We start from the raw sequence: 23,675 nt of genomic DNA on the forward strand, positions 1-23,675 counted from the left end.
GGAGTCATCACCATTTTGCTTACACCTACACCCAACTAAAAGTTCTTGGCTTGAATGTCAGTGACTACCACACTGCCAAATGGTGATACTGTACGTTGTGATGATCCTCCCCAGGAGAGGGCGTGATCACAACATGGAATACAAATGAGTTTACCTGGGAAATAAATTGGGGGTCATTCAGGTTCTTCTTTGAACTAGTTTTATGAAGTGATGACTTGAATAAAACATTCAACAGTGAAGAACAAAGTTGTTCACTTCATTCATGCCACAGCCATAGATCTCTAGACTCAACCCTTATGGGGGATATGTGATGCACTACTGAAGTTCAAAAGTGTACACCCACTGTCAAACTGTTCCACTGAAATCTGCATGCCTTTACATATACAGGTATGTCAGATTAAGATGGAGTTTGTGCCTGCAGAGTTTCTTCAGTGTATTGTGTCTGAGAGGTCTGAAGGGCCTGTATCGGTGTATAGTTCATCTGTCTGTGTGTGTGTTCAAGAGAAACCTATATCAAAGGGTTCTGTAATGAAACCAGGCAGGGTGGAGCGATAGAGAATCAAAGGAGGAAGAAGTGTACAGGCTCTCGTCCTTCATCTCTCTCTCAATTTCAAATTCAATTGAAGGGCTTTATTGGCATGGGGAAACACATGTTAACATTGCCAAAAGCAAGTGAACTAGATAATAAATGAAAGTGAAATAAAAAAATAACAGTAAACATTACACTCACAAAAGTTCCAAAAGAATAAACACATTTCGGTGTCATATTATGTGCAGATAGTTCAAGTACAAAAGGGAAAATAAATGAACATAAATATGGGTTGTATTTGTGTTGGTGTTTGTTCTTCACTGGTTGCCCTTTTCTTGTGGCAACAGGTCACATCTTTCTGCTGTGATTGCACACTGGTATTTCACCCAATAGATATAGGAGTCTGGGTTTGTTTTCAAATTCTTTGTGGGTCTGTGTAAAATGAGGGACATATGTGTCTTTAATATGGTCATACATTGGGCAGGAGGTTAGGAAGTGCAGCTCAGTTTCCACCTCATTTTTGTGGGTAGTGTGCACATAGCCTGTCTTCTCTTGAGAGCCAGGTCTGCCTACGGCGGCCTTTCTCAATAGCAAGGCTTTGCTCACTGAGCCTGAACATTGTCAAAGCTTTCCTTAAGTTTGGGTCCGTCACAGTGGTCAGGTATTCTGCCACTGTGTACTCTCTGCTTAGGGCCAAAAAGCATTCTAGTTTGCTCCGTTTTTTTGTTAATTCTTTCCAATGCGTCAAGTAATTCTCTTTTTGTTTTCTCATTGGTTGGATCTAATTTTGTTGCTGTCCTGGGGCTCTGTGGGGTCTGTTTGTGTTTTGTGAACAGAGCCCCAGGACCAGCTTGCTTAATGGACTGTTCTCCACGTTCATCTCTCTGTAGATGAGGGCTTTGTTATGGAAGGTTTGGTAATTGCTTCCTTTTAGGTGGTTGTAGAATTTAATGTCTATTTCTTTCTTTCTTTCTCTCAGGATGGCACATGATTGGCAGGGAGGTAGAAGTAGGAGTCACCACCGATATGAGGAAGATGTTAAGGGTGAGTATGGCCACACACACAGTTGTTTAGTGTGTGCATTGTCCAATGTATGGAAGGAGCAGACACGTGTACGTTCAGTCAAGTCAAGAAAAGGGTTCTGGAAAATAATGTTGTGTGGATGATAACCATCTCTCTGTCTCCTCTTCACTGTCTACTCTCTCTGTCTCTCTCAGAACCCCAGCCAGTGTATATTGGTGTGCCGGTAACACACGGCTACAGCAAAAGGAGACGCCGTAAACACCGCTCCCAGCGCGAACAAGAGAAACACCACACACATCGCGTCCAACACGCACACCATGAACACGCACGTCACGAACACATACACCACGACAATCACCATGACTACCAGGAACACTACAAAGAGGAGGAGGAGCAGGAACAACATGACATATTTGACCCTGACTCCACAGGTGGGCACTCACACGCACGCGCACGCACAAACACACACAGACTTACACGTGCGGACACGCGCACTTTAAGTAGTACACATGTGAGAAGTATATGACCAGCCACAGTTGTTGCTGTCTTGAGGAATGATCCCCTGTCATTTCCAGGCGTGTTTATAACTAGCAGCAAGGTGTGTGTGTGTGTGTGTGTGTGTGTGTGTGTGTGTGTGTGTGTGTGTGTGTGTGTGTGTGTGTGTGTGTGTGTGTGTGTGTGTGTGTGTGTGTGTGTGTGTGTGTGTGTGTGTGTGTGTGTGCGCACGCGTGCGTGCGTGTAATGAATGTGCTAAAGCGTGGTTCCTGTTCCCGTGGAGACCAGCGTTTTGAAGCTGGTAAGCTGATTAGGCTGAGGAACTCAAACCCTGGTATACCACCGGTCCTGTGTGTGTGTGTGTGTGTGTGTGTGTGTGTGTGTGTGTGTGTGTGTGTGTGTGTGTGTGTGTGTGTGTGGTGTGTGTGTGTGTGTGTGTGTGTGTGGTGGTGGTGTGTGTGTGGGTGTGTGTGTGTGTGTGTGTGTGTGTGTGTGTGTGGTGTGGTTACGTGCGTATGTGTTCAAGGGGGTTCCACTGCCCCAGTTCCCACAGGAGGAGTATGTCACGTCATTGACTCATCAGAGTATAGATCCCGGGATGGACGGAGGCAAGGAGAAGAACACGGACACAAAAGGGGAAGGAAGGCGCCCACCGCCAAAAGTGAAGTCGATGTAGTTGTTGTGTGCACGCATGTGTGTCACAGGGTTAAGGGTACTTGAGGCTGCTGCGGTGGGTGTGTGCACAGGTGCATGTGTGTGTGTGTGTGTCAGGGGGTGGAGAGTACTTCAGGGTGCTGTGGGGTGTGTGTTGGCCTCTTAAGCCTCTGGCCCTTCGCTGCTCTGGAGATTTCAGTGGATTTCTGCTTCAGATTAAAGCAGACCAAAACAACTCCACAGGAAAACAATTCCGGAGCAGGACGGAACACACAGAACAGTGTGCAGCCCTTTGGACCGCTGGGTTCTGACTGACGACACACCATCCCACACACGGCAAAACATGGCTCGCTAAACAACGAAGGCCTATTGGATAGCGAAAGGTGTCGAGGCAGAGTTGGCGAAAAGAGAAGAGCGTGAAGCTATAAGAAGAGGACGACAGCGGAGCAACACGTTGAGAGGGGGAGCGGGAGAGAGCAGGAAAGTTGTGGGGAGGAAAAAAAGAAGGAAAGAAGGAGTGTGTCCACTCTTCTCCTGGTTGTCCCGTCAGTGGAGGTCTAGTCTTGACTCCATTGTCTTCAGTTTTCTCCAGAACAAGTCAATTGTCAAACAAGAATACGGTGTCGGGGTCTCGTCTGGTTCCGCAAGACTAGTAGGGTGCTACCTCTCTGGGCTGGACGGACATTGACAGCAGCCTCCTGTAGTGTGTTGACCTATCAGCTGGTTGGGGATATCTCTCTCTGAGCCGCTGGGAGTACAGGTGTATACTGAAAGTCTCTGGTTGTGGTTCCAGTGGTTAGCCATGGAGGACTCTGGTTCCTCCATCACCTCCAGTATGGCCTCTCGCTGGACACTGCCTGGCTCACACACAGGTAAAAAAATAAGAAGAAGAGAGGAGGGGAGGAGGTACAGAGAACAGGAAGAGAATGGAGGGGAGAGCTCGATCTTAATGTTTATTTGCTTTCTTATTATAACGATGTTGTTTGTGTCATTTCTGTGTAGTAAGACTTGGTTCTTATTTGGGTGTATTTCAGGGGTGACTTGTCAGTTATACGGTCACCTTCGCCATGTTGGAACTGATTTTAATGAATGACGTTGAACAACGACCTGCATGTAATAGGTGTCCGTCACTGTCACATGGGCGTGTCATTGGGAATGTCATGTGAGGCCTGTGTTTCTCAACCTCTGGTCTTTGGACCGGCACCGGTCCCTGGGATGTTACTGAGCGGTCCCTCGGGTAGACTGAACATAGATTAGTTCTCGCGTGATAGTTTGAATCTAAGGCGAAGAACCGTAGCAAGGTGTCTGTTTTGTCTTTGACTGGAGTCTGAGGTCAAGAGCAGCCCACTCGCCTCAGTGCTCCCTGAAGGACCAGTCTTTCTCTGTCTGTCCTCTCTCTCTCTGATTCACTCAGTTGTTCTCTCTCACTCCCTCTCTGTGAACTATATTTGATTTTCATTTTGTATAAAATATGGGCCTCAAGGTCTGCATGTCTGTCCTCACCCACTGGGCACGGACGTCAATTCAACATCTATTCCACATTGGTTCAATGTCATTTTATTGAAACGACGCTTATTCAACCAGTGTGTGATCAGTGGGCAGTAATCTGTTAGAAACAGGACCTTTCCATGTGTTCACGCTGGCTAACTCTTGGCCAGTGCTGGGCAGTGCTCTTAGGCAGTGTGCTGCTTAGCTTAGCTACCCAGTGACCAGAGGAAGGTTATTCATTGGCTGTTTTTCATGGACTGTATAGAGGGGTGCAGGGGGGGGTGCAGGGAGGTATTTACCCACATTACTGGACTGGCGTGTGACTGACGGGGGTGGGGGGGGGGGGTGAGTGGTTAAAGATCAGAGGTGTTGTTTTTAGGTTAGGGGTCGAAGGGAACTCACACAGGATCAAAGTAAGCTGCATTAGGACCACCAGAGGCCGAGCAACAACGCAAACACACACACACACACACAGTGGTGTGATGGCAGTGTTATTAGAGCCCTGGGGTTAGGAGCAAGTTAATGAGCTTTGATCCACCGACAGGAGATTCTGAGAGTCCCGGTTGGTCGTACTAACAGTTTTCCATCCAATTCAGTTAGAGTTGCGGGCTGAACATTTTTAAATGGTTCCTAATAGTTCCAAATAAACAAAGAAATAAACACACACATTCTTTAAGACTTCTGATAACTTGATGCCCTAGTTGAGTACACGGTGTCACGGCAATCCAAAGCTGTTGCATCAACTGTCAATCAGCCGTACATCCTAGTGGAATATTTATACAGCCTCACACACGCTGTTAGTAAATGTGTTTGATGCGTAGATGCATACGTGTTTTAATTCTATTTATATAGCTTGATATTTCGTCTCTCGTGAACTCCTTTTCCCAGTGTCCCCGGCGGCGGAGAGGGCGCGCTACATCCTGGGTGAAGATGACGACATGCCGACGCCCACTCTGTTTACGGAGATGGACACGCTGCAACACGATGGACGAGATGGAGTGGAAAGAGTCTGCTAGGTCACACACACACACACACACACACACACACACACACACACACACACACACACACACACACACACACACACACACACACACACACACACACACACACACACACACAACACACACACACACACCACACACACACACACACACACCTCAACCATTTGTGTGTGTCCACCCTGGAGTGTGTGCCCTCATTAGTTTGAGATTGTCGGGGGGCTTTAGGTGGGATTTAGGGGGAGGTGCTGGTAGGGAACCTGTAGATAGTTTTCATTAGAAGAGTGTTAGCAACAAAGCCCTACAGTAGTGTCACGGAGCTGGTGTCGGTCCCCCCTGCCTTAATAACCAGACATCGAAAGGCTTCATGGGGTTTCTCTCCTTCCTCTCCAGGTGGGTGAAGTTTGAAGAGAAGGTGGAGGAGGGAGGAGAGAGGTGGAGCAAGCCCCATGTGTCCACCCTGACCCTCCACAGTCTGTTTGAGCTGAGGACCTGTATCCAGACTGGCAGTGTGCTGCTGGATCTGGAGGGATACTCGCTGCCACAGATAGTGGGTGAGTGTGTGTGTGTATGTGTGACCCAGACCATGGCCCATTCCCAAATCAAGCCCTAGTCGTCCCTATGCCCTGTGCACTTCGGGAGACTCAAACGATTTTTATAGGTGTAAGCAATATGGTTCAAATCCATCTTGCCCTCGAGATAGGCCGGTTGGAAGTGCATAAGGAAGTGGACAGGGGCTAAGGGTTGACTTGGGATTGAGCACAACTGACTCTTGAACTCTCACCCTGACCTCTGACCCCAGATGACATCGTGGATCGCCAGGTGGCAGACGGTCTGATTGGTCCAGAACTGAGGGAGAAGGTCAGCTTTGTGTTGCTACGGAAACATCGCCACCAGCATAAGAAACCCATCCACCTCTCGCTAGCCGACATGGGCAAATCAAACAATTCCCCCACCAGTGAGTGAGAGTGTGTGTGCTGTGTTGTGTGATCTTGTTGATTTTCATCTCTGTCGTAGTATCATGCTGATTTGACTCATACAGCAATAATATTTTCTCTCTCCTCTTTTCACAAACTGCCTCACTGTCTCTCCTCTGTTTACTCCAACCTTTCTCTTCTCATTCTCCTCCACCTTTTTCTCCTATTCTCTCTCTCTCTCAACCCTCCTGTGTCTCTCCCCCTTTTTCTTTCTCCCCCTCTCTCCCCCTACTCGCGCTCCCTCTCTCCTCCCTCCCTCCCTCTGTCTCTCTCTCTCTCTCTCTCTAGGCCGTAGTCCCCAGTCTGTTCATAATGTCAGTCGTAGTAACGTCAGTCGCTTTCCTAGTTCAGCCTCTGGCCTCCATCACTCTACAGAGGACTTACGAGCCAAGTCAGGCAGCCTTGGCCGCCTGCGTGAGTCTGCACGCACGCACATACTCAAGCGCACAGACACATAGACACGCGCGCACGCTTGCGCGTGCACGGACACACTCAAGTGCATAGGCACACACACACACACACACACACACACTCAACGCATAGACACACCTGTATACATGCAGACTAATATTCTTTCACCCTCTTTCCTGTCTCTGACGGCTAACCTCATAGAGATATGTGTTTTTAATTCACATATCTAACCTCAAAACCTCATAGAGATATGTGTGTGATTTCAGTGTGCTAGTTTTTGGTCACACTGTATTTCAGGGGGGCTCCTAATACACAGTAGTCTCTTGAGCCAGACAGCTTACTTCCGCAATCTTTGAATGTGCCATTGCCCACGGTCTGGCTACGCAGGACTAAATACATATTGCGTCCATTTTTGTGTGTGTGTGTGTGGGGGGGGGGTCTTAACCGAGGTATGTTCTTGTTCTTTCTCTGCTAATGAATTTGTCCCTAAATCATAAATCAGCTTTTAGGGGGAATGATCCGTTAGATGTAATCGGCAGTTGAAACAATCAGGCAAGCTCTGCTCACACACCCCCAAGCCGTCTACAGTGCCACAAAGACACATTCACACTATACCTATAGCTGGTGTTTACCTACAAAGATGGGTTGGAGATGTCTACTGCTGCCTCTTCCACACAACGTCCAAAATTAAACGGGCGCCACACAAACTCTCGACCCGTGAATACGCTGAGGGGATTGCTAACTTCACGTCTAGTTAACTCAGACTTTCACCCGCCCGAAGTCATTCATTGGTGTCAATAGGGGAATCGTGTGAGCATGTTATTGTGCATGCGAGTTTGTGTGGAGTGCAATGGAAAGTGGTGTGTGTCTACTTGTTTTTGATATGTTTCAGATCCTGCGCAAAGCCGAAGCATGAACGACATTTCAGACAAGCCAAGCACAGACCAGGTAACACCAAAGATCATTGTTCTGTGTGTGTGTGTGTGTGTGTGTGTGTGTGTGTGTGTGTGTGTGTGTGTGTGTGTGTGTGTGTGTGTGTGTGTGTGTGTGTGTGTGTGTGTGTGTGTGTGTGTGTGTGTGTGTGTGTGTGTGTGTGTGAAGGAAAAGTTATTACATTGCATAACCCTAAGCTCCTGTTGTTCGTCTCGGCTTAATTGTTTGGGTGCGTCCACCCGTCAAAAATGAGAGGGAGAGAGAGAGAGGGCAGGATAAAGAATATTACTGTTCTCATGTGAGTCACTTGCCTTTCCTTTCGACGTGGGCCAAAGGACAGATTTGGGTATTATTGTTTAGCTGTGGATAGAGATGGTGTGTGTGTGGGGGGGACGCTGAGTATGTGTAGGGGGTCAATGCCCACCCTGACAGAGTTTGGGGGACTTCAAAGCCACACACGTACAGTACACCATCTGAGTCCACTTGAATGATTTACTCCCCCAAACATTGGCTTAATAACCAGGATTGGGGGAGTAACAGATTACAAAAAAACGGTAATGTGATCCGTTACGTTACCAGCAAAAATATTGTAATCAGATTATAAATACTTTTGGAAAACGAGGTGATTACTTTTGAGGATTACTTTTTAAATTCCCAAAGGATGTTTGAGCGGGAAGAAAATCTTTGACACCTTATCTGTTTTCTCAATGACATTCAGATCAGCATTGAAAGACAGTGCGAGTTTAAGTTTGCCACCAACCTCCTGTGTATTGTAGATGTGTTGTAGTAGTGGGTAATCATGTGTAATGTTTAAAACCAGCAGCCCAGCAACTGTATGTAAATGGCCTTAATATTACTGGACCACAGGAAGAGTAGCAGCTTCTGGGGATCCATAATAAATACAAATAATAAAATACAAACACAAATGACCCACCCCATGAGAACCCAAAATATAAGCTTGTTTTTCTCCAATGTGTGTAAACATTGTCAATGTAAACAAACACTGTATAGCCTCATAACATGGTTAAATGTTGATATCATGGATGGTCAGTCCTTGCACCCATAGATCTGTCTATTACTCTGAGAGTGTTTACATTTCTCCAGGCCCATTCCTGGGATTTTTACCAAAACAGAGGTGGGGTGCGGGCTTTGTTATTGATGGAACTGTGGAGTTGCCTTTTAAAGAGCTGCAAATGATCTACATATCAAAGTGTCACCAACAAAAACAAACAATAGGCCTATAGCAAATGCAGCATATGGCATCCATTTTTCATATGCAAATAGCACTTTTCGGTAGTGCTCAAAGCATGCCATTCCATAAGAGCAGCATTTATTTTAATACTCGAAGCAGTGAGCCCAATCAGTCCTCCATGACAACAAAATCATAAACAACAGAGTGGGCTAATTAGTCCTTCGTTTTGCGGTTAATCTTCAGTAAAACAATTTGGCTAATCTATATTTCCAAGTCCTATTCTTGAAGATCAAGGCGTATTAAATTAAATGGAATGACTGGAATTCTGACAGACTTTGGATTTTAATATAAAGATATAACCTAATCGTATTATTATCTGTAGTAGAAAGCAATTGGTTAGACGAAGCCTACAAAACCAACCTATAAAGGAAAATATCCATTCATGGCAAGTTAGGTAAACTGATTTGTCCTGGAATAGATTGGTAATATTAATTTCTGTCTTCTAATGCCTCTTAATGGGAAGTAATCTAAAAGTAACTGAAAGTAATTAAATTACTTTACTGAGTTTGGGTAATCCAAAAGTTACATTACTGATTACAACTGAACTATACTGAACAAAAATATAAACGCAACATGCAACAATTTTATCGATTTTTACTGAGTTACAGTTCATATAAGGAAATCAGTCAACTGAAATAAATTCATTAGGCCCTGATCTATGGATTTCACATGACTGGGCAGGGGCACAGCCATGGTTGGGACTTGGAGAGCATAGGCCCACCCACTGGGGAGCCAGGTCCAGCCAATCAGAATGAGTTTTTCCCCACAAAAGGGCTTTATTACAAACAGGTAGTCCTCAGTTTCATCAACTGTCCGGGTGGCTGGTCTCAGACGATCCAGCAGGTGAAGAAGCCGGATGTGGAGGTCCTGGACTGGCATGGTTACATAAGGTCTGCGGTTGTGAGGCCGGTTGTACATAATGCCAAATTCTCTAAAACAATGTTGGGAGTGGCTTATGGTAGAGAAATTAACATTCAATTCTCTGGCAACAGCTCTGGTAGACATTTCTGCAGTCAGCATGCCAATTGCACGCTCCCTCAACTTGAGACATCTGTGGCATTGTGTTGTGTGACAAAACTGCACATTTTAGAGAGGACTTTTATTGTCCCCAGCACAAGGTGCACCTATGTAATGATCATGCTGTTTAATCAGATTCTTGATATGCCACACTTGTCAGGTGGATGGATTATCTTGGCAAAGGAGAAATGCTCACTAACAGGGATGTAAATGAATTTGTCCACACAATTTGAGAGAAATAAGCTTTTTGTGCGTATGTAAAATTAATGGGATCTTTTATTTCAGCTCATGAAACATGGGACCAACACTTTACATGTTGCGTTTTATATTTTTGTTCAGTATAGTAACTGTAACAGATTACATTTAGAAAGCAACTTAACTAGCCCCGTTAATATCCCTCCGGTCACTTTGAACTGCCTGCCTGCCATACACACACAAACACACATCCATGTCCTCATATTCAAACTTCTGTACATGTAGGAGCTTTGACAGCCCGGCTTTAACCAGCACCTGACTAGGTCACACAGAGAGAAAGGGGGAGGTATTCCTTGAAGTAGACTGTTATACTGAATAGAGGTATTGTTTACGTCATGTTCGAGGCAGTAAATTACTACCAGAGAACACTCTTAGCAAAAAGGATTCCAAAAGGGTTCTTTTTCTTTTTCGCCAATGGGATAACCCTTTGAATAACCCTTTTTGGGTTCCATGTAGAACCCTCTGTGAAAAGGGTTCCACCCAAAAGGGTTCTACCTGTAACCCAAAATGGTTATTCAAAGGGTTCTCAAGTGGGGACAGTTGAAGAAGCCTTTTAGGCACAGATAGAACCTTCTTTTCTAAAAGTTTGTAGGTCACAGAGACCGAGAGATGGGGAGGGAGAGACGTAGAGAGAGATAGCGTGGGTCAAGAGATAGAGAGGGGGTAGAGGTGGGGAGAGAGGTATAGCAAGAGAGAGCGAGGGGGTAGAGAGAGGGGGTAGAGAGAGGGGGTAGAGAGAGGGGGTGGAGGTAGACAGAGGGGCAGAAAGTGATTTGACTCTGAAAGCAACACTAAAAGATTAGCAGGTGATTTTGACCTCAGCATCAACCACTCCACTTCCACGTGCTACTGGGAGGTAGGAGCGAGGCATGTTTACCGCATTGAGAGTTGAGCTTTGTGTGATTTTTGTATGCAGCAGTATTGATTGGCCAATGGAGAATGTCTGCGTGGGTGTGTGTGTGTGTGTGTGTGTGTGTGTATGTAGCAATATTGAGCTACAGTACCATTGGAGTGCATGTGTGTGTGTGTGTGTGTGTGTGTGTGTGTGTGTCTCGTGTCCTATGCATCACATGCAGTGAGTGATCAGCTATCGATTAGATATCAACACTGACATAATAATGACAGAACTTCAGCCACTCTGCCGTGGGACATTACAGTAGAGGAAGACATGCCTTTACATTTTGGCTACAAAAGCCTTCATTCTTCAATGATTGTACATCCGCTAAGAAAAGTCTGCCAAACTTCAAACCGACATCAACATGAAGAAGTCAACAGGTGTAAATAAAAAACGAGCGTGAATAAGTTAGGAATTGTGCTACTAACGCACATGACCGGCACAAACACGTCTCGTAAAAGTAATGATGTTTTTGTTTGGTTAGCTTACGTTAGCTAGCGCATTCCAACTTTCCCTGACATCGCACTTATACATTGTAATTTTCGATTTACCTGATATCATCGGATGGCTAGCGTTCGATGTCAGCGGATGCCTTCTCTTCTAGCCAAGATATGAAATGCAATCATAATTGACTGTAGGGCATATAAACCACACACAACAGATACCGGTGGTTCCGTGATAACTGAAAACACAAACGTGGGACGAACGAGTGACAAATTTCCGGGCAAGGGCGGTCCATTTTAAAATTCATTCATTCTTCCCTCGCCCTGCAAGTGTCAACTCATCATAAGTCATGATACGTCATCAGAAGTGTCCATTTTATTTGAGGCCTGAGGGGAGAGCGTGTGTCTTTTACGTGTTTGGAATGCAGCCCTGGTCTCTCTTTGGTCTCTAAATACATCTCTCATGTTCCTCTGCCACCTCTCTCTCCATTCTCTCTCTCTTTCTTTACCATCCTGCTTCCTACCCCCCCTAGATGAAAAATAAGTTCATGAAGAAGATTCCTCGTGATGCAGAGGCGTCCAACGTTCTGATTGGAGAAGTGGACTTCCTGGATAAACCATTTGTAGCGTTCGTACGTCTGGCCCAGGCTACCACACTGGGAGGCCTGACCGAGGTCCCCGTACCTACCAGGTACACGTATGTGTGTGTGTGTGTGTGTGTGTGTGTGTGTGTGTGTGTGTGTGTGTGTGTGTGTGTGTGTCTCCTGCTGCTCTACAGCTGTGTTAACCCCTTGTCTCCTGGCAGGTTTCTGTTTGTCTTGCTGGGTCCTCATGGCAAAGGCAAGTCCTACAACGAGATTGGCCGAGCTATCGCCACGCTCATGGTGGATGACGTAAGAATGAGCAAATCATTTTTTTTTTGGAGTCAAGTCACACAAAAAAAACACAATGAGGGACAAACGTTTTTATTGGATGTTGTCATATTGTTGTTGTTTTTTTTTAACCTCAAGATATTCTGTGGATATGTTACCTTACGCACTCAGTCAGTATGTTACACACAGGGCTCTGCAGTTCAACTCTGTCCTCTTTATTTTACACACACGCACACGCACAAGCACACACACACACACACACCATCATATGCCGTGTATAACTGTGTGCTCTACTGTCCTGTCAGTTGTTCAGTGACGTTGCGTATAAAGCCCGGGACCGTGACGACCTGATCGCGGGGATTGATGAGTTTCTGGATGAGGTCATCGTTCTGCCCCCAGGGGAGTGGGACCCCAAAATACGCATTGAGCCCCCCAAGAAGGTCCCCTCTGCTGACATGAGGTACAAACTGTATGTATTTAGTGACTGACTGATCAATTGAAACATTCAATTAAGTTTCGTTTATTTGGATCCCTGTTAGCAGCAGCTATTCTTCCTGGGTTAGTTCGTCTGTTAGTTAGTCCAAACTCAACACTGAACCTCCACCCCCCTACCCAAAAGGAAGTCTGTGCTGAACCTGAACGAGCTAGGCCAGGTGAACGGGACCGGGACGGCTGGGGGGCCAGGAGGAGGAGAGGACGAGGAGATGCCCACCCCCCACGAACTGGGAGAGGAACTGCAATTCACTGGCAGGTATGGGAATGCTGGGAGGTTTACTTTCCTATAATTGAATCTCCAGACCCCCAAAGCAACATGCAGGCACTCTCAAATTGTCATTTGAAAGCAATAAAAAATATTTTAAGCAGGGGCCAATAGAACTAGCCGGGGGGGCTTACCTGTGTGTGTGTGTGTGTGTGTGTGTGTGTGTGTGTGTGTGTGTGTGTGTGTGTCAGGTTCTGTGGAGGCCTGTGGCTGGACATTAAGAGGAAGGTTCCGTGGATCCTTAGTGATTTCTCCCAGGGCTTTCACATCCAGTCCATCTCTGCTGTTCTGTTCATCTACCTGGGCTGCATCACCAACGCCATCACCTTCGGAGGCCTGCTGGGGGACGCCACAGACAACTACCAGGTACACCCACACCCACACTTACACGCCAACATGCGTAAGTTACACAGCAGTCTCAACTCCTCTACCCCTCCCCTCTCTCCCTGTGGCAGGGTGTGATGGAGAGTTTCCTGGGTACAGCGTTAGCAGGGACAGTGTTCTGTCTGTTAGGAGGTCAGCCCCTCATCATTCTCAGTTCTACTGGACCCATCCTCATCTTCGAGAAACTGCTCTATGAGTTCTGCAAGTGAGCCACACACACACACACACACACACACACACACACACACACACACACACACACACACACACACACACACACACACACACACACACACACACACCACACACACACACCACACACACACACACACACACACACCTGTATCTGTCTGATCCTTCTTTTGTGCACTTAGTTTGTTTCTTCTGACGCTGTGCGTAGTTGTGTCCCAGGTCTAACACTAAGACTACATGGAGCTGCGTCTGTGGATTGGTCTCCACTCCTGTCTGCAGTGTCTGATCCTGGTCGCCACGGACGCCAGTTACATCATCAAATACATCACCCGCTTCACCGAGGAGGGCTTCTCCAGCCTCATCTCTTTCATCTTCATCTCCGACGCCATCAAGAAGATGGTGGGTGACACACACACACACACACGGGCGCACGCACTCACGCGGTGTCTTAACTGTTTCCGCAATGTGTTACTACAGGTGGGCTCCTTTAAGTACTACCCCATCAACCGTGTCTTCAAGCCCGACTACGTTACCACATACAGGTGTGAATGTATCGCACCTGACCAGGGTGAGCCTCTCCCTCCTCTTCTTCTGCTGCTGTCTCGCCTCCTCATGTCGTTCTTCCTCTTCTCCCGTTCTTCCTCCTGTTTCTCCTCAGTGTCGTCCTCCTCTCCTCCCCTCCCCTTCTTAATTGGGTGCTTCACTAGAACCGACACCAATGAAGTGCAGTATTGCCATCTGCAGGACAGTTTAGGGAGTTCACATCCTTGACAATTCTTACTCTAGACGTATCCCCTAGTTTGGGGATGTGTATCCTATAATAATAATGCTTTGGGGAGGGTGCTTATATTTGTCTGTTACACACAAGTGTGTAATGAAAATATGTATTTTTTTGGCATATTCCAACTCCCCCCGAGACACCCGCAGGGTGTGGGGTCATGGACAGGGTCTCCATTGTATAGAGCCCCTGGAGCACAGCAACAGATTTTTGTTCACCTTGCCGGCTCCGGTATTTGAACCAGCCACCTTTCGGTTACTGGCCCAACACGCTAACCTCGAGTCTACCTGCCATCCCCTTGTACTGTCTGTGTTCGCCCTCCTAACTACTGTAACTGATGCTTCTGCTTCTCTCTCTCTCTCTCTCTCTCTCTGGCTGCTATCTGAGTGAGTATACTGCTACATCATGCTACAAATCGGTCATGTTCCCATATAACTGGCATCATGTAATCTAGCTGGGGCACCTGACTTCTCTCTGTATCTCTCTCTCTCTCTCTCTAACAGCTGCTGCGATGGCTTTTAACGTTTCAGTTCCACTAGCGGACGATAACATGACTGATTTGGTAAGTGGCTCGGGAGCTAACGGGGACACATTCACTCATCTGTTTCTCAGATGGTTGAGTCTATGGGGGACAGTCTGCCTGTGGCCAAAAATAGACTGTAGGACTTAACATAGTCACAGGACTAGGAGCACTGTGCTGCCTGTCCACGTTCGTTTCTGCACTACTCTGTATTCCCTCTTCTCTTGTTTCTCTCTCTCTCTCTCTCTCTCTCTCTCTCTCTCTCTCTCTCTCTCTCTCTCTCTCTCTCTCTCTCTCTCTCTCCTTCTGTCTGTGTAGTATAACTTAACAGGTCTGGACTGGAGTCAGCTGAGTAAGAAGGAGTGTGTGAAGTATGGCGGCGCCCTGCTGGGGAACGCGTGTAAGTACGTCCCTGACCTGGCCCTCATATCTTTTATCCTGTTCTTCGGCACCTACTCCATGACCGTCTCCCTCAAGAAGTTCAAGACCAGTCGCTACTTCCCCACCAAGGTGAGAGACACAGGGGGGACATAGAATGTGAGACGTGGGATGCAGGGGATCTTTGCTTGGTGTTTATTACATATTGCGTGATGGGTAGGTAACGTAAACTCAACCTCTTCCCTTGGCTGTCAACTCTCCCCACTTTCCCCCTCTCCCCCCCCCCCCACCCCCCCCCCCCCCCCCCCGATCCTCCCCCCACCCTGTCCTTTCCTGTCCACGTCCGTCCTCTTCCCGTCTGTGCTCCAGTGCCGTTCCCTGGTTGGTGATTTCTCCATCATCATCTCCATCCTGGTGTTCTGTGGGATAGACTACCTGTTAGGCCTGGACACGCCCAAACTGCACGTGCCCACTGAAGTCAAGGTCCTCTCCTCCCCTCATCCCTCGCTCCATCACTCCCTCTCTTCCGCTCGTTCTCTCCCTCTCCATCTCTTCCTTCTTCCTGAAATGATTCGGGGATAAAAAGGCTGTTTTAAATGAATGATTTTGAGACATTAACATACTGACACTCACACCTCTCTCTTTTATTTCATCCCTCTCTCCTGTCGGTCTATTTGTTTTGGACCTCTCTGTCTTTTTTCCTCCATCTCTTCCGCCCCTCTTTTTGTCTGTCTGCTTGTTGATCTGTGTGTGTGTGGGTGGGCCTAGCTGAGGAAGCTGATCAGTGATTTCTCCATCTTCATGTCAATCATGACGTTTGTGGGTCTGGATATGCTTGTAGGGCTGGACACACCCAACACTAATTGTACCCCACAGAGTTTCAGGTATTTCTGACCCTTGACCCCAATGTGTCTGTGTGCGTGATTCACAGATGCATGCATTGTTCAGTGTGATTCAATATGTTTGATTTTGGCCTATGTGTTTGAGTTGTTACGAGTTTGCATGTGTGTCTTTTTTGTTGGATTTAGTGATGCATGTAAACTGCATGACATTTGAGTGTGGTGTGTGTTTGTGTGTGTGTGTGTGTGTGTGTGTGTGTGTGTGTGTGTGTGTGTGTGTGTGTGTGTGTGTGTGTGTGTGTGTGTGTGTGTGTGTGGTGTGTGTGTGTGTGTGTGTGTGTGTGTGTGTGTGTGTGTGTGTGTGTGTGTGTGTGTGTGTGTCAGCCCATACAGGACTCACTTGAAAAAAAGACCTGGGCCTCAAAAGTAACTCCTGTGTAAATAAAGGTTTACATAAATGTGTGTGTGTGTGTGTTGTAGCCGACGCGTCCAGACCGTGGCTGGGTGGTGATGGCCGTTTGGTAAGTGCCCGTGGTGGGTATATGTGGCCAGCGCCGTCCTGCTCCTCCTGGTCACCATCCTCATCTTCATGGCGCAACAGATCAGGCCGTGCATCGTCAACCGCAAAGAGAACAAACTCAGGTACAGTATGGCCGCAATGACAACATAACACAACTGCAACACATGAAACACACCTACTTACTTAGGGAGCGTAGGCCCTCGGTGAATCCTCTCCATCACACTCTGTTCTGAGCTGTCTTCTCCAACAACAAAAAAACAAGAACATAAATATAAATGCAACATAAACACGGCCATTCAATAACCATAAAATACAACCATGAACACAACAGCAACACAATAACTCTTGAATGCTACTCTCCCCTCCTTTCTCTCCGCTCCCCATCTCCCTCCCTCTCCTCTCATCCCTCCTTATCACGCCACTCTTCTCCTCCTTCTGTCTCCCCTCGTTCTTCTCTCTTCCCCTCCTTCTCTCTCCCGCTCCTTCTCCCTTTCCTCCCTCTCACTCCCCTCCTTTTCACGCCCCTCTTCTCCTCCTTCTGTCTCCCCCCTCCTTCTTCTCTCCCACTCCTTCTCTCTCCTCCCCACTTTCTCCCTCCTCCTTCTCCCTTTCCTCCTCTCTCCTCCCTCTTCTCTCCCCTCCTCCTTCTCCCTTTCCTCTCTCCCCTCTCTCTCTCCGCTGCCTCCTCTCTCCTCCTTCTCCCTCTCCTCCTTCGCCTCCCCTCCTTCTCTCTCCGCTCCCTCCCCTCCCCCCCTCCTTCTCCCTCCAACAGAAAGGTTGTGGGTACATCTGGACCTGTTCTGGGTGGGTAATTCTGATGGCAGTGTGTTCCTTCCTGGGCCTGCCCTGGTACGTGGCTGCTACTGTCATCTCCATGCGCCACATCGACTCTCTGAAGATGGAGAGTGAGTCCCGCGCCCCAGGAGAGCAGCCCCAGTTCCTGGAGTCAGGTAGGGAGGGGATATGGGGTTTGTATGTGTGAGGAGAGATATAGTGGGTGTGGGTGACAGGGTGAGTGTGTTAGAGGTTGACGGTGATGTTTGTTCTAACTGTGTGTGTGTGTGTGTGTGTGGTGTGTGTGTGTGTGTGTGTGTGTGTGTGTGTGGTGTGTGTGTGTGTGTGTGTGTGTGTGTGTGTGTGTGTGTGTGTGTGTGTGTGGGTGTGTGTGTGTGTGTGTGTGTGTTGTGTGTTTTAAAGGGAGCAGAGGTTGACGGTATCTGGGTGTTTTGTCTTAAACTGGAGTTTCCATCTTCCTGGCTCCTGTCTTCAGGTGAGTCAGTGAGAGAATGGGTCTCACATTACATAGTGCATGGTGTTTATGGAGGATTGTGTTAACCGGTATATTGTGTTTTCCCCCCAGTACATCCCATGCCTGTTCTCTACGGTGTCTTCCTCTACATGGGAGTAGCCTCACTCGCAGGAATACAGGTACATTTGTGTGTGTGTGTATGTGCACTCGTGTGTGTGTGTGTGTGTGTGTGTGTGTGTGTGTGTGTGTGTGTGTGTGTGTGTGTGTGTGTGTGTGTGTGTGTGTGTGTGTGTGTTGGGTGTTGTGTGGTGTGTGTGTGTGTGTGTGTGTGTGTGTGTGTGTGTGTGTGTGTGTGTGTGTGTGTACTCACCCACCTCCTCTCTCCCTCCTAGTTCTGGGAACGTATCAAGCTGTACCTGATGCCAGCCAAGCACCAGCCAGACTTCTCCTTCCTGCGTCACGTTCCTCTGAGGAGAGTCCATCTCTTCACCCTGGTCCAGATTATCTGTCTGGCTGTCCTCTGGACCCTCAAGTCTACCGTAGCTGCCATCATCTTCCCTGTCATGGTGATCGCTCTGTGTGTGTGTCTGTTTTGGAGGGGTAGTGTCGTGGAAATTCAATACCAGCGACAACCTGAAGTTAATATTAAATAAATCATTCTTTATTACAAGCAAGCTGGAGAGGTTCCAACAAACTGAATGCACCATAGTACACGTCGGTCGGGAGAGTCCCATTAGATCTCTTATATACTGCTTACACAGACAGGTTATATTTGCATGATTTACATGATCCACTATTCATAATTAATTCATCATTAACGTTTGGTTCATGCATGCGACCGACCAATACCTCACGAGGCTTCTTCTCTCCAAGCTGAGACCTTGAAACGGAGATATCCCTTTGTTCTGGGCGTACTGCCAAATTGCTTAGGCTGATGGTGAGGATTCCTCCCAGGCACGATCAATCAGTCACTTGTATGAACCCAGTCAAATTGGTTATTAGAAAAGCACAAACATAAAATGTTCCTTCACACTCCTCTCCTAGGCAATCAGTAATTAGTACCGGGAGGTGTGCTCTTCACCTCTACAAGGCAATTAATGGTAGTACTTCAGTCTACCCTGTTTTCTCAGCAGCGTTCTCATCACTAAGCTAAGACCGCCACTGAAACAAAGGCGATTCGGCCGAGTTGTTCTGTCGAGTTGTTTGAGGAAGGAAAGAGAGGAAGACTCCACACCACTCTCTCATTTGACTATCTTACCTAGTTATTTTCAGATGATTTCATTTTGCTCTTTTTGTAGCTTTGGCAACTATGTGTGTGTTTTCTATACCTGTTCACTCCCTTCCCTGTAGGCTTTACAGACCTTCTAATTTAGTGTACCTTGYGCGCACAACCCATGTGAAATTCCTGGTCTCTGGCAGCGTTTGGAACTGCCGATCTGTGGTCAAGGCCGCTGAGTTCATCTCAGCCTATGCTGCCCTTCAGTCCCTTGACTTGGCCCTAACGGAGACATGGATCACCCCAGAGAAAGTTGCTACTCCAGCTGGTCTCTCTTCATCTGACTGTGTTTTCTCTCATAGTCCGAGAGCATCTGGTCGTGGTGGTGGTGGCAACGGGCTACTAATTTCTCCTAAGTGGAGATTTTCTCTTTTCTCCCGCACACCTGTCCATCTCCTCATTTGAATTCCATGCTGTCACTTGTCCACTCAAGCTTAACATTGTTGCTATCTATCACCCACCAGGTCCCCTAAGAGTTCCTCAATGAGCTCRGTGAGCTCATTTCCTGACGGTGGCTCACCGATCTTCGTACTTGGCGACTTCAACCTCCCTACGTCTGCCTTCAATGAATTTCTTTCTAACTCTTTCTTCCCTCTCCTTGCCTCTTTTGACCTGACCCTTTCCCAGTCTCCTCCCACTCACAAGGCAGGTAATATGCTTGACCTCAACTTTAATAGAGGCTGTTTCCCTATTAATCTCACTGCAACCCCCCTCCAAGTCTCTGATCACTACTGTGTTTGCTTTTCTGTCTCCCTCTCCTCCAACCCTAGCCACTCAGCCCCTACCCAGACGGTCATGCGCCGTCGCAATCTTCACTCCCTCTCTCCCACTATTCTCTCCTATCCTATTATCTCTCACTTCTGCTTAATCCCCCCCCCCCTGTATCCTAATTCTGCCTCTTCAATCCTACTCTCCTCCCTTTCCACATCCTTTGACTTGCACTGTCCCCTTTTCTCCCGGCCGGCTCGGACCTCCCTTCCGAGTGACTCATTGTAAGCTTACAGAAGAGGGCTGCGGGAAGCTGAGCGAAAATGGAGGAAAACTAAACTTCCGGAGGACCTATCATCCTTTCACTTCCTCATCTCTACCTTCTCTTCCTCTGTATCTGCTGCTAAAACCACTTTCTATCACTCTAACCCTAGGAAACTCTTTTCGACTTTCTCCTTAATCCTCCACCCCTCCCCCCCGCTCTCCGCGGACGACCACTTTGAAAAGAAGGTTAACGACATCCGCTCCTCATTCACTTAGCCTATAGAGTCCATTGGTCCCACTCACACAAAACGACCCTACGCCTTTCTCCCCTCTCTCTTCAGATAAAATCTTGCAACTAGTGAGGTCCGGCCACCCGACAACCTGCCCGCTCGACCCCATCCCTTCCTCCCTTCTCCAGACCATCTCTGGAGACCTCCCATTTCTCACTGCCCTCATCAACTCCTCCCTGACCATCCCCTCTGACTTCAAACTGGCCAGAGTTGCTCCCCTCCTCAAGAAATCAGCACTCAGTCCCTCTGACATAAAAGAAAATACAGACCGGTGTCCCTTCTTTCTTTTATTTTAAAAACACTTGAGCGTCTCTGACCAACTCTCTCGTTATCTCTCAGAATGATCTTCTTGATCCTAACCAGTCAGGCATCAAGATGGGTCACTCAACTAAGACTGCTCTTCTCTGTGTCACAGAAGCTCTCCGCACTGGCAAAGCAGACCCTCTCTCCTCTGTTCTCGTCATCCTAGATCTATCCGCTGCCTTTGACACCGTGAACCATCAGATCCTCCTCTCCACCCTCTCAGGGCTGGGCATCTCAGGCTTTTCACACTCTTGGATTGCATCCTACCTGGCACGCCGCTCCTATCAGGTGGCGACACGCATCTCTGCGTGCCTGGCAGATATCTCAGATTGGATGTCGGCCCACCACCTGAAGCTCAACCTCGACAGGACGGAGCTGCTTTTCCTCCCGGGGTAGGCCTGCCAAATCCCAAGACCTCTCCATCATGGTTGACAATTCCACAATGTCCCCCTCCCAGAGTGCAAAGAACCTTCGGTGTGACCCTGGGAAAACACCATGCCGTTCTTTGCCAACATCAAAACAGTGACTCACTCCTGCAGGTTCATGCTCTACAATATCCGTAGCATACGGCCCTGCCTCACACAGGAAGTGGCGCAACTCGCGGTTGGCTGGGCTCCCCACTTGTGCCATCAAACCCCTGCAACTTATTCAGAATGCTGCAGCCCGCCTGGTGTTCAACCTTCCCAAATTCTCCTATGTCACCCTGCTCCTCCGCACCCTCCACTGGCTTTCAGTCGAAGCTCGCATCCACTACAAGACCATGATACTTGCCTATGGAGCAGCAGGAGGAACGGCCCCTCCCTACCTTCAGGCTATGCTCAAATCCTACACCCAAACCCGAGTACTCTGTTCTGTCACCTCTGGTCTCTTGGCTCTCCCACTCCTACGAGAGGGCAGCTCCCGCTCAGCCCAGTCCAAGCTCTTCTCTGTCCCGGCACCCTAATAGTGGAACCAGCTCCCCCCTGAAGCTAGGACAGCAGAGTCCCTGCCCATCTTCCGAAAACATCCAAAACCCTGCTTCTACAAAGAGTATCTTAAATAATCCCACAGCATCCGCCCCCTTCGCATCCCCTTCTCAYGCCAGACCACGACCCCCCCAAAACAAAACACATGCACTTGGCTTTTTCCCCGTTTACTACCTTGAACCTTTCTGATAGCTACTTTATTGTACTTACTATGACTGTGATACAGTATGTGGTTGTCCCACCTAGCTATCTTAAGATGAATGCACTGACTTTAAGTCGCTCTGGAATAAAACGTCTGATAAATTACTAAAATGTTAATGTAAAAAAAACATTCCTTACCCCAGGATACTTCAACATGGTGACTATCCGGGAGAATAAAGAAAAGGAGCACTCTGTTGCTGCATATATCTGATAGATTTATTGACGGGATCAGTAACCAGATTTATGCAGCAGCAGAGTGATTATTTTCTTTATTCTCCCGGATAGTCACCAGTGGAAGTATCCTGGGGTAAGGAATGTTTTGGGGATTTTCAAATCCCTCAGTCGAGCACCTGAATTTCCCCTTTAACGTTTAAGCTGGGCTGAAGCTCGTTTGGTTATACCTTCTTTCCATTGTAAATGTGTGTGTGTGTGTGTGGGTGGTGTTGTTGGAGGGTTGCATAGATTGAATTGGGGAGACATACTTTTTCGATGTGTAGATCCTGGGTCTGATGGTGGTGCGTAAGATGATGGACCTGATGTTCTCTCAACACGACCTGGCCTGCTGGACGAATCCTGCGGAGAAGGACAAGAAGAAGGAGAAGGACGGGAAGAAAAAGAAAGACAACAAAAGGACCAAAGCAGCAGAGCCGGAGAGCGACGAGGAGGTGAAGAACGAGGACTAAGCAGAGACAACACAAACATACACACACACACACACACACACACACACAACACACACACACACACACACACACACACACACAGCACACACACACACACACACACACCACATACACACACACACACACACACAGTGCCACAATGACAGGGGAGTAGAGGATGTAATGCCAGTGTGTGTGTAGGAGTGGCTCCATGCTGTTTGTTGAGTGTTATATCGATGTGTGTTGTTCCTCGGGATTGTTATCTCTGACACTAATACCCGGTCTCTTTTTCTCTGTCCCACAGTGTTTGCTGAAAAGGCACTGTATAAAACACTTACTATTGCCTGTCTGTCTGCCTCGATGTTGGTTGGTCTGTCTGTGTGTGTGTGGTGTTGTCTTGAGTCTTTCTCCCTCCAACTTTCACCTGCCATGGGTTCAATTCCTGTCTGTGTAGTAGAATTGGGCTGTTTTGCTTAGATTTTAAGCATGCAATGTGTGGGTGTGAGCGGGTGCTTGGATGTGTGGTGTGTGCGTATTTGGGGCATCATCCCTTACGTCTCTGTTAAGCCACTCCTCTGTCAGTTCCTCCTGCATGCTGATAGTTTTCCCCCTGTTTCCCCCTCTGCACAGTCCAAGAGTCCCCCCCCTCCTCCAGTGAAGATACCCATGGACACCATAGACCTGCCTTCAGCACCTGACCCCTCTGTTAGCCCACCCACCCAGCCCCCGTCTCTCACTGTGAGTAAACCTCTCTTTTGAGGGACCAAGGAATGGGACTGTTGTATAGTTACTGTGATGTCATTATTGTGCGACAGATAGAGCACATAATACTGTGATGTTACTGATGTATGTTATGAGACACTGAAGGTTTTATTTATTTTTTTTGTTCTCCCTCACCAATTACCGCTGCCATTCAACTGTGTGTGTGTGTGTGTGTGTGTGTGTGTGTGTGTGTGTGTGGTGTGTGTGTGTGTTGTGTGTGTGTGTGTGTGTGTGTGTGTGTGTGTGTGTGTGTGTGTGTGTGTGTGTGTGGTGTGTGTGTGTGTGTGTGACGGTCAAGAGGACGTGTACACTAGTGTAAATCCAGATGAAAGTGACCGGATACATCCCCCCGGCCCTGACGCACACACCGACTGGGGAC

At 47.7% G+C, this 23,675-nt stretch overlaps 1 pseudogene; it reads left to right on the plus strand.

Annotated features, from left to right (window-relative positions):
• The first annotated feature begins 1,618 nt into the window (after window positions 1-1,618).
• LOC111963865 (electrogenic sodium bicarbonate cotransporter 4-like) lies at window positions 1,619-23,293 on the plus strand (annotated as a pseudogene).
• The last annotated feature ends 382 nt before the right edge of the window (window positions 23,294-23,675 follow it).

Source organism: Salvelinus sp. IW2-2015, linkage group LG5, assembly GCF_002910315.2.
Source record: "Salvelinus sp. IW2-2015 linkage group LG5, ASM291031v2, whole genome shotgun sequence".
Lineage (NCBI taxonomy): Eukaryota > Metazoa > Chordata > Actinopteri > Salmoniformes > Salmonidae > Salvelinus > Salvelinus sp. IW2-2015.